This window comes from Trachymyrmex septentrionalis, unplaced genomic scaffold, assembly GCF_001594115.1.
Source record: "Trachymyrmex septentrionalis isolate Tsep2-gDNA-1 unplaced genomic scaffold, Tsep1.0 scaffold20, whole genome shotgun sequence".
Classification (NCBI taxonomy): domain Eukaryota; kingdom Metazoa; phylum Arthropoda; class Insecta; order Hymenoptera; family Formicidae; genus Trachymyrmex; species Trachymyrmex septentrionalis.
Genome location: NW_017305180.1, coordinates 4,167,409 through 4,177,955, shown reverse-complemented (window position 1 = coordinate 4,177,955; position 10,547 = coordinate 4,167,409). Strand labels below are relative to the sequence as shown.

Sequence of the window (10,547 nt, the reverse complement as noted above, 5' to 3'; positions counted from 1 at the left end):
CGTCAGGCGGCGTTGGAACCACAAGAGTGTGAAAATGTTTTGCAATTTCGAAATCAGGCGTGCCTGCTGGTTTGCGCCAAAGCGCGTTACCGGAAACCGCCAACCAGCGGGCTGCGGACAGTACCGGCATCCGCCGCAAAAGCGGATTGCGGTTCCGCCGGGTAACACGCATTAAAAACGCCCGACGCACACGCGCGAGCTCGAATGCGATGCGATCTTCTCTCTTCTTTTCTCTCTCTCTCTCTCTCTCTCTCTCTCTCTCTCTCTCTCTCTCTCTTCATCTCGCAACAGAATAAATCTATCCGTTATTCTGCCTCTTTCCCACTCGTTCTCTCTATCTCTTTTTCAGACTGTTCTGCACACAGACCGGTCCGCGTTCGCGCACGATCTGCTGGAAAAAAAAAAACAATACGGATTAACGCTCCCGCGTAATCGCATTGTGGAAAACGCTCGGTTTCGCGTTAAAGTTGGCATTCCCGATCGCACGTCATGCCGCATGCTAAAGTGCGTGTTAGGGCGCGAGTAATATTATAATCGCGCGTTTCGAATTTGAGGGAATACAACGTGGCATGTTTATAAAAATGCTTCGATTTCACTTCCGTATTACTTGACAATACTTGATAATTTATTCGGATACGGCGAACGTCAAGATCAGGCTGTCTTCTTCTTAATAATTGAAAACGATAACGTGACTTTAGCGTTCACCGTATCTGGATTCACGTTGTTGCAAAAACTTCCTAACGTTGACGAAATTTCGGTTGTTTTCTTAGGCATCAAAATTATCAAATATTCTTCTATGGAAATTGTAAATAAATTTTATCGATATATCTAATATGTACGCACGACACCAAAAGTGGACTTGTCGACTTCAGGCGACGTGGCCAATCCATGTACATATACATACGCCAACTTTGACGAATACTTTGGCTATTAATAAATGGGTTAATGTTGGCCAGAATGTTGGCATAAATTAATATGTATTCAACAAACACAAAGTTACATGTAACATACAACTTACATTACATTAAACTTAAATTAGACGACATGTAAGTGAAACGTTCTGTTAAATAAAAACATGCGCGTAATTAGTTATGTACACACATTTAACAAATGTGAAACCAATGTTAAAAAAGATAGTCAGTGAGAAAGAAATGATTGTGGCAATCGCAGTTTTTACATAATGAAAAGAACAAAGCAACAAAAAAGGAGATGAAAATGAAAGAATGTTACATTTATCTTACATTATATTACGATATTATATTATGCAAAAAAAACCGTTATTATACAAATTGTCTATGATTTGGCCAACATAGTAGGCATTGCGTTGGTTCGTTTAATTTATTTTAAAAAACTGCTTTTATAGTGAGTGTTCATTCAATGTCAACATCAACTCGTGATTCTAATTAGCCACATGAAATTAATACACTTAACAGAGCAAATGTCACATTGGCCAATTGATATACTTATATTGGTTCTGTCAATCTTTACGGCAAGATTGACGTTAATGTCTGTGTTCATGTTAAGATACCTATTTTCAATTCAACATTCAACTGAATTAGTACAACATTCAACATCTTATTTCTTCACGTTGCTTCTCACGTGCTCCATTTTGCTTCGAAAGGACGCGCGATTTACAGAGTTGCGGTAATGAACGGCAGGCAAAAGCGTTTCATTTAATATTCCGAGGCAAGGGTCGGTGATAAGAATAGCCGGATGGGGCTCTTCCTAGGTATACACGTACGCAGAAATACTCGCGAAACGAGCCGTAACGAAGGTCTCGAAAGAGTTGTCGGTGAGTTCAAAGTATCATCCCTTTTGCGCGAGATTGTCGTCAAAGGGACGACGCGAGTGTCTGCTCCCCCGTTTGCGATTTTCACTCGGCTGCCCGTTCCCGCCGCGTCTCGTACATATTTTCGTATATAGTTTTCACCCTTTAAGACCAGTTAATAATATACATATACATTTACAGTCTTTTTACTCCCTAACTGTCTTATGAGACGCCAACTATTGTACAATTAGTAAAAGCTACAAAAATTTAAGGGCGGATACTTACAATTTTTGGTTGTGTAAAATTCATGTAACGCGTTGAAAAAGAAGCAAGAAATTAATTAAACTGTAATTCATATTAATTAATAAAAACAGTATAACTTCTTCATGCTTTTTCGCCTAAAAAAAAAAAAATTAAAAATAATAAACACTGTTCTCTCGAAAAAACGACGAGGGTAATTGTTTCTTGGGTAATTTTTTAGGGAATTACGATGCTGTTTACTAATTTGTTTTATCTCATCACAATTTTCAGAAATTTGCGATTAAAATTGAACAAATGGGCATATTTTAGTATATTTTAACATATTATAATTATAATATATATTACATTGTTTTTGTGCAATTATTTTTGTTGAATAATCTAATTTACAATTTTATTTCAATTTCTATTAGCTATTCTATTAAAAAATATAAGAATGTTATTTAAATTTGTTTTATTTCTGCGTATTGTAAATTATTCCTATTTGTTTCTTATATTGCGTTAGACAACTGAAAATACGCGATGCAATCGGTACAAATTTTATTAAAAATAATCGAAACATAAAATTTTTGATATAAATATCCTATGATGGCATTATTAAAAAGCGTAGAAGAGTGACATTAATTAAATATGACATCTCAATATGACGTCATTCAAATTGTTTATAATCCCTTTAAGCAATGATTCTTCACACGAATCGTTCCTTCCGCGTTTTTCAAGCGGCGAAATTGAGTGAAAGATATCGCGAGAGAAATCGCGAAGCAGAATAAAAAGAAAAATGGGGAAAAAAAAAGAAAACAGAAGAAAAGGATAAGCGATATAGTGCGCCTCCAAGACGGGGTGCCTCGCGCGTGTTTCCGTGATGGCACGACGGGGGGGTTGCACGGTCCACGACGGGGATGCCGTTTTTGGAACCTGTAATTTGAAATCTTCTCAGGAAAGGTTGCTCGGGCCCATTAAACTACACGCATCGCACTGGGGGCCCGCGATAAGAAAGAGAAAGTGATGGGGAGAAGGGGAGAAAGACGAGAAGGAACTATAACTAAGGCACCCCTCCCGCGTGGCCGCAAAGCGCCTCCCTTCATATTCTCGCGCGACAATGCAGCAAACTCCCGAGAAATTTACCCTGCAATCACCGGCGAAGTCAAACGTTCTCAGGAAGCGACAATGGCGGAGGGCGTTGTCGACGCGCCGGCACGACAATGAGGTCATTACAAAACGCGGGGCACCGCGATTTCTCGCAAGGTAGCGCCAACTAATATACGCCCCACGCTGGGGGTGAGCACTTAACGCGTTTCATAGATTGCACTGATTTACTTTCGTCATTTCGGGAACGCTTAACGCGTATTCTGCAAATTTATGTGTAACGTTGCGAATTAGCGAAATTGAAAAGCAGGTGAATTAAAATATAGAAGGGCGAAACAATTGCGTTACAAAAGTGTATACCATCAACAAAGTACAAATTATTTTAATGTCAGTAAAAATACGAGATACCTTATTATTGTACATATTTATTTTTTAATTTTAATAATAGGTTTAATTTTAGCTTCAGCTGAATTTACCTTATGAAATTAAATATTAAATAAGCAAAGAAATAATTATGCTTTTTGAAAATACAAGTTATAGTAACATTACACGTTCAATGATGGATTCGCATTTTTTTACTTGCAACCATAACTTAATTTGTGCCTTTTTATTTTACCTTGAAAAATTATAATTACACTGATTGTGTAAGTTTAAAATTCAAAACGATAAAATCAATCCTAAGAAATAGGCTTCTCTTTTATCTCAAAGAATAGAAATAAATCTTTTTGTGTTTATTCCTGGAAAAATACGACGTTGAGGAGTTAATGTGCAAGAAGACGGTTGCGTAACGGTGTTTAATAAATTTTACCCGATCGGGGGCTATTTATTTTCGCTGGATACCAGCGTGAATCGATCGCGGCAACAAATCCGCGCAGCGGCGATAGTCATGTAGTAAAGCTCGTTATCGCATTATCTCGAACACCGTTGGCCCTATATGGGGGACGAAAAGGGAGGAGGGAGTCAGATCTATTCTATGGGGAACTCGCGTTTCACGCGGGGGTCCCACCATCCGATCGACTCCATTATGCCATGCGGAGCGTATCGCTTCGTGTATCTATGTGCTCCACTCTGCACGGACGGCGCCGATAACATTGACGTTGCGATAATTTTGTAATACCGTCCGGCGTGCATACGTATTTATATACATATATATATATATGTGTGTGGGTGTGTGTATGTATGTATGTGTGTAATACATATATATGCGCGTGCCAGACACGAGCATGCTGTGGATTGAACCTTATCAAATTTTCGAAATCGCGGTGAACCCGAAAAAATACGATAATAGGCAGAGAGATCATTTTGCCTTGTAATTACAATCGTGCACAATGCAACGATTATCACGGTTATAGTTATAAGATATCAGTTATAAAAAATATATAGATATGTAGAAGATACAATAATATAATCAAGTGAAATGCAATTTCTTTTTGCAATATTTGTGCATAGATAATTTCCAAAATCAGCGAATAAGTTTCTGTATCGGATATTTTTTTGGCAAAAATATTTATGCATATATTTTTTTATTTATATAATTTAAAATTTATTTGCATCAAAGATATTTATAGTTTAACTTCCTCCCTTTTTCCAAAAGAGAGTAGAAAGGAACTTTAATTAAGATAAATTGGAATCAATCTTTGTGCATGTTAATTTTAACGAAATAGCACTTTTTTGAGATATCATATAATTACTTTACTTTAATCAATCAAGTCTCAGAAAACCTTTACACGTTCTTTTTTGTTCAAGGCCTTGTAAATAGATTCTAATTAAAATTTTTAGGCTGCAATTGATATTTAGGAGCATTTAGAGATAAAAAAAGTTTTTCTTTTCAAAAATCTAGTAGACAATGAAATAGGGTGAACAGAAAAAAAGTATGAAGGGGTTAAAAGCAGAAAATGTAAAAAAAAAGTAAAAAAGCAAGTGATCCCTGCCTTTTTACTGACTGATGAACTAATAAATTATTTCATCTATCTTTTATAGTAGAAAAAAAATGAATATAATCATTATTTGAGCGGTCTATAATAATTATATCAATTTATTGTACTAAAAAAGGTAGACAAAATTATTTATTAATTGAATACTTTTCAATAAAAAGCAGAGCTCACTTACTTTTTTTACTTTCACTTTCAATCTTTACATCTTTTTTTCCGGACATCTTATCCTATCATTGACTAGAATTTCAGTATAATTCTTTTAACCCTAAATATCAATTGTGGTTAAAAAATTTTAATTAGGGCCCAAGTTATACGAATTTCAAACAAAGAAACGTGTAGAGATATCTCGTAAAACTTAATCGGTTAAGCTTACTATTATTTAAATTATCACAGGTCAATATAAAATAAATATCTGGTATTCTATATTCTATATACGATCGGTTTGTCGCCATATCGATGCGTAGCGATGAAATACGTAACATCGTGATCAAATAGCAACTCTGTGTATTCATTCAGATTAAAAGGTACAGCGAAGAGGAAAAGTGACCGTACCCAAAACGACGGACACGCATACGCGACGACATGTATACGCTGCGCGACGCGATTCATTCGGTGGCGACAATCCGATAAGGCAGCTTTTAAAGTCCTTCAAAAAGCAATACATCGCGCCGCTGTCGACGCGATGAAGGGTGAGACAGAGAGGGTGCTCTCAATAAATGTTCTGCCAGATCCTACTCGCACGTGACTCCGTTATCCAACGATCTTAAATACTTGGCTCGCGCGTGTCGATCATCCCTGATCATCGCATTAGTTCTCACAAATAATCCTGTCTGAGAATCGTATCTTACTTTACGATCCTCGCGGTGCGATGGAACATATCCGGTATTTTTTTTAACTTCTATTTCTTTTTTTTTTTTTCACAAACATTTTCGATACCAATTTAATAAATTTTTTAATTAAAAATTTGTAATTTAAAACTTAGATACCAGAACTCATGGATGCAATGTGGGGACGAACGTGAAGTAAGGATAAACCAGTTGGCGCAAATTTAAAAGCGTATAACGCATACGCGATCGCACGTCACTTACCCTTCGTACCCGATCACGATATTTTTGACCATGCGATATGACAAAACGAGAGAAGTCGTCGAAAATAGCGTGGCGTAAAACTGCGGTGAGCACAACGCCGACAGTTTCCAAGATCTCTGGGGAGTACAACGCCGCGTTACAGACAGGCGCTACGCGAACGCCGGTGTTATGGGGTTGTCAAAGCACCGACAGGATGACATCTCTATTATCACGTACCGACCATAAAGCAGGACGAGCACGAGATAGGGGAAACGAGAGAGCGGGAGAGCGAGAGAGAGAGAGATTATACGTGAGCGACGGAGAGAATTGAACGAGAAGAAGCGAGAGATTCGACGCGGAAACGCGTGCCACCGAGATAACGGATCTCCCGATGATAATCCTCCTTGGTGTCGCCTAGGACCACATATGGCCGAACCCCATGACTGTTAAACAGATCTCCGCGTTCGCAGTTAAAAACATATTCCGCACGTTATACGAATTTGTCATCGGACTAATGTCTCAATCTGTTCGTCTCAAGTCTAATAAGTAAAAAAAATTCCCACTTTTCTGCCTTTCCGAATAAACAAGTCAGTTGCAACTGATATAAAATAACAATTATTACACATATATTAATAGCGGAAAAACTCGATTATGAAAAATTGGATAAAATTTAACAAATATGATCTACTTAACTTATAATAATGATATATATAATGTTAATGAAATATGAAAATTTTTTAATATACATTTTATACGCATTTTAATATTTTGAACGATGAATCAAAATTACAAAGAAAAATTTCTCCTTTGTCAATGATTTTTTTTTTCTTCAAATATGACACCGTTATATCTTCTATCAGCCTTTATTCTTAAAGCTACGTTTTAATGAACTGACGCGTCGCGTTAAAGTGACGTATTCACAGGAGATCACAGTGAAATAGAATAGGATCAGACCAAACACATTCGTTTGGGTTCTCGAGTGGTTTGAATGGCAGCCACTCGAGAGGGGCCGAATGAGAGAAGCTTGAAAGCTCACCGACGTGGCTTCCGGTCAGCCAGCACATAATTTCGTTACTTTGCACAAAATTGGATTAAGGGGTTCGTTAAGGGCGCATTAAAGCACGTTAACGTGTTGCACGATGTGACCCTGAACCCCGAATTACATTGTATCGCTCGGTGAAATTTCAATAGGCGACCACCGGCTACCCTGCTGCGTGTTCCGGATATGCTACAAGTTTCTCTGCGTTTCACTATTTTTCTATAACCGTTTTCCTTAGATTTGCCATCGCGTATCCGTCCAACCGCTTTTGTCGTAACAACTGAATTTCTTCTGAACGAACTATTAAGCTATTAATGATTCATTATTTTATTTAGATTTTATTTTTTCTATAAAAAAATATTAATTATAATATTTTAGAATCCAAATGATTATTAAGAAATACTTAAAAAAAAAATATGTATTTGACATTAAAACATTTCCACGATAAAATGAATAAGAATATCCCTGAATAAAATATATTACAAAATAAATATACAATTAATTCTGTATTATTACATTATTTTATATTATATTAATAAATTTATCCTTCTCTCTATATATACAAATATAATTTTATCTTTTACTATATTATTCGATATATAAAAAGGTAAATATATGCATATTATGTGTGTGTGATTACATCTTATATAATTACGTTTAATTCCACTATATTAACGTTATTATTTTCATCAAATTGAATTTGAAATCTTGGCTTGTCCAAACAACCTTTCGACGAAGACAATCGTTCCGTCAATATACCAAGTTCTTGTTTTGAATACCTTTCCGATTCCGATCGTCGCGTCACAATATCACAGTACGTGGTCGTCGTCAATAAGGAAGGAGCTACGTTGAGAAAAAAATGTATACCGGTTACAGTAACCAGTCGTGCAGTTTCCGCGCGGAAAGAAGCGCCGATGGCCGTAGTTCATCGCGTATAGTTTCGTCCAAGTCGCGTCGCTCCATGCAGTCGAGATCGTCGCTGCGGGATGCACACATTGGAGATGCTAGATAAATGCCTGGCCGCGGGTAAGGCCTCTTAATTATAAAGCTCGCCGGCGATAATTGTCGTGTAGTTGAACTAACATTGTGACGGCATGTTTTCCCGCCACGCCTACCTTGCTGTTCGCCACAGCAGGCGAACTCCTGTTTCTTGTCCCCGTTTGCGCCCGTGGGACTCTGAACTTCTCCTTCTCCTCTCCTTCTTTTTCTCCTTGTACCTTGTGCCGAGACTCTGTACGAATATCGCGAGATGATCTTTCTATTTAATTCCGCGATTCACGTGGGAAAGCGGATCGTGGATCGAGATAACTGCGAAAATGAGTCAAGGGTAGTTCAACAAAATGAGAAATCAGTAAACTGTACAATAATCTACTTAATTTAGATACACAATTTCACCTTGCGCGACTGAAAATCTATAATTTTAAAAGTACATACAATTTTGGGTAATAATATCCTTTCGTTCTTTAAATTATCTTTTGGTTTAAATTATTTTGTTTTGGAATAAATTTAAAATTCATGTTTTCTTTGAACTACTTTGAAGGATCATTCTTTATAATTACTTTTCAACCGTAAGGAAAACGTATCATGCATTAGTTTGTCATCTATTGATTCAACATCGAATAATTCTAAAGTCATTTGCTTTCTTTCGGTACGAATAAAGTGAACAGGAGAGAAGGAAGGAGAAAAAAGGCGACTTTCCCTTACCATAGGAAACTCGATAGCCAAAATATTGAATTTCTGCTGAAAAGAAAGAGGATGGACATCGTCGTTTCCCTCGAAAATGGTAAAGTGAAAAGTCGAACAACAGAGAGTGACTCTCGCGCTACCTTTTCTTCCTTTCACTTCGCATTTCTTACAAATACAGCCCTCCTATCCTCATCTCGCGTTCCCTGTCGCGAAAGCAAGACTTCTCCCTTCGAATTGCACGAGAAATCCCGCGGCGACGGCCGATTCTAATCGATCTTTTGATTCCTCACCGTTTTAACTCTGCCCCGCGGGCATCCCTTAACGAAGACGTCGTTAACGCCCTTTTCCACAGTCGCTTTAGCATTTTTTATGGCAAATCCCGCGCCTTTTTTTTCATCATCGTTTTCGCCGCCGTGCTGGTGAGAATTCCGACAATTCCAAGCACGCGAGAAATGCTCGGATTGCGTCTACGAAAAGTTAAGCATTTAATAATTTTTTGTATTTATACCTCTCAAAAATTTCGCACATAAAAATAACCAAATTAGGAGCGATTAAGAGAAAAAACGCAGCATCTCTAAAAATTGAGTTTTAAAAAGAGTAAAAATATTATGTCATATATAAAATATTATATGTAAAAGAAGTGTATTGCAAATTTTCGTTTAATTGTACTAATATATGTAATTATATTATATATATACATATACAATTATAATTGTATTTTTTACCAAGGTACATATTTTAAACAAAAATTTACAATACACTTGTTTACATATAATATAATATTTTTACTCTTTTCAAAATTATATATACACACACATAATATAATTCCATACACAATTACATCTATTATATATCTACATAATTTATATTTTTAGTTACTCCAAAGAGCAAAAACTGTGATTGTGTTTATATAGGACATACATAATAAATTCTTAAATTATAAAGGAAAATTTAGTACGTTTGATAAGATAGAACGAATTTTGAGAATATGCAATTCTAAACGTCGGTTATCTTATGCAGACGTTTTTAGATGTGCAATGCGCGAAGTTATTGTGTAAGAGTGCAATATTCGATTTCCGAAACGGGATATCACCGGCGATGATGGCAAAGCCATCACACACAAGGCTGCAAGTAATTTCAAGTGATTTCAATTTCAATTTAACCCTCTCAAGCCGATTTTGCCGGTTCTCTATTACTCTATTTTGAGGATCGCCCGACAGAGGCGTAATTATCCGATATTGTTGACGGCAACGAAAGCTCTATTACGAATTCTCCCGCGCATGACTAATTTCATCCACGTTCCGCGAAGTCCGTGGGCTTAATAATCATCCGTACGATATCTCTGTGTGCGGTACGGAACTGTATCTATTTTCGGCATTGCTACAATTATTCGCGAAATGATTCACGATAACAAATCATACTTGTCTCTTAAAAGCAATTATTACAATTCGTTCTATTTCTTTGTATTTCTATTAGATGTAATAAGCATTATGATTTTCGTTAATTTCTCAATAATGAATGATCATACGCTGCAAAAACAGCATAAGCATATTGTTGGTTCTCTGTCGCTTTTACGTCTTAATCACGTAACTCAAGATAACTCAAATAACCGGCGCTACCACGCGAACACATTTTCTCGGAATTTATTCAAGATCCTTGACAAATGCGGAGCGCAAAAAATTGCGTTTGTCGAGGGTGGAGAGATTCAC

At 36.7% G+C, this 10,547-nt stretch overlaps 1 pseudogene; it reads right to left on the bottom strand.

Annotated features, from left to right (window-relative positions):
* The window catches only part of LOC108747691, a 20,362-nt pseudogene extending 11,575 nt beyond the window's left edge, over positions 1-8,787 (bottom strand).
* Positions 8,788-10,547: the final 1,760 nt, after the last annotated feature.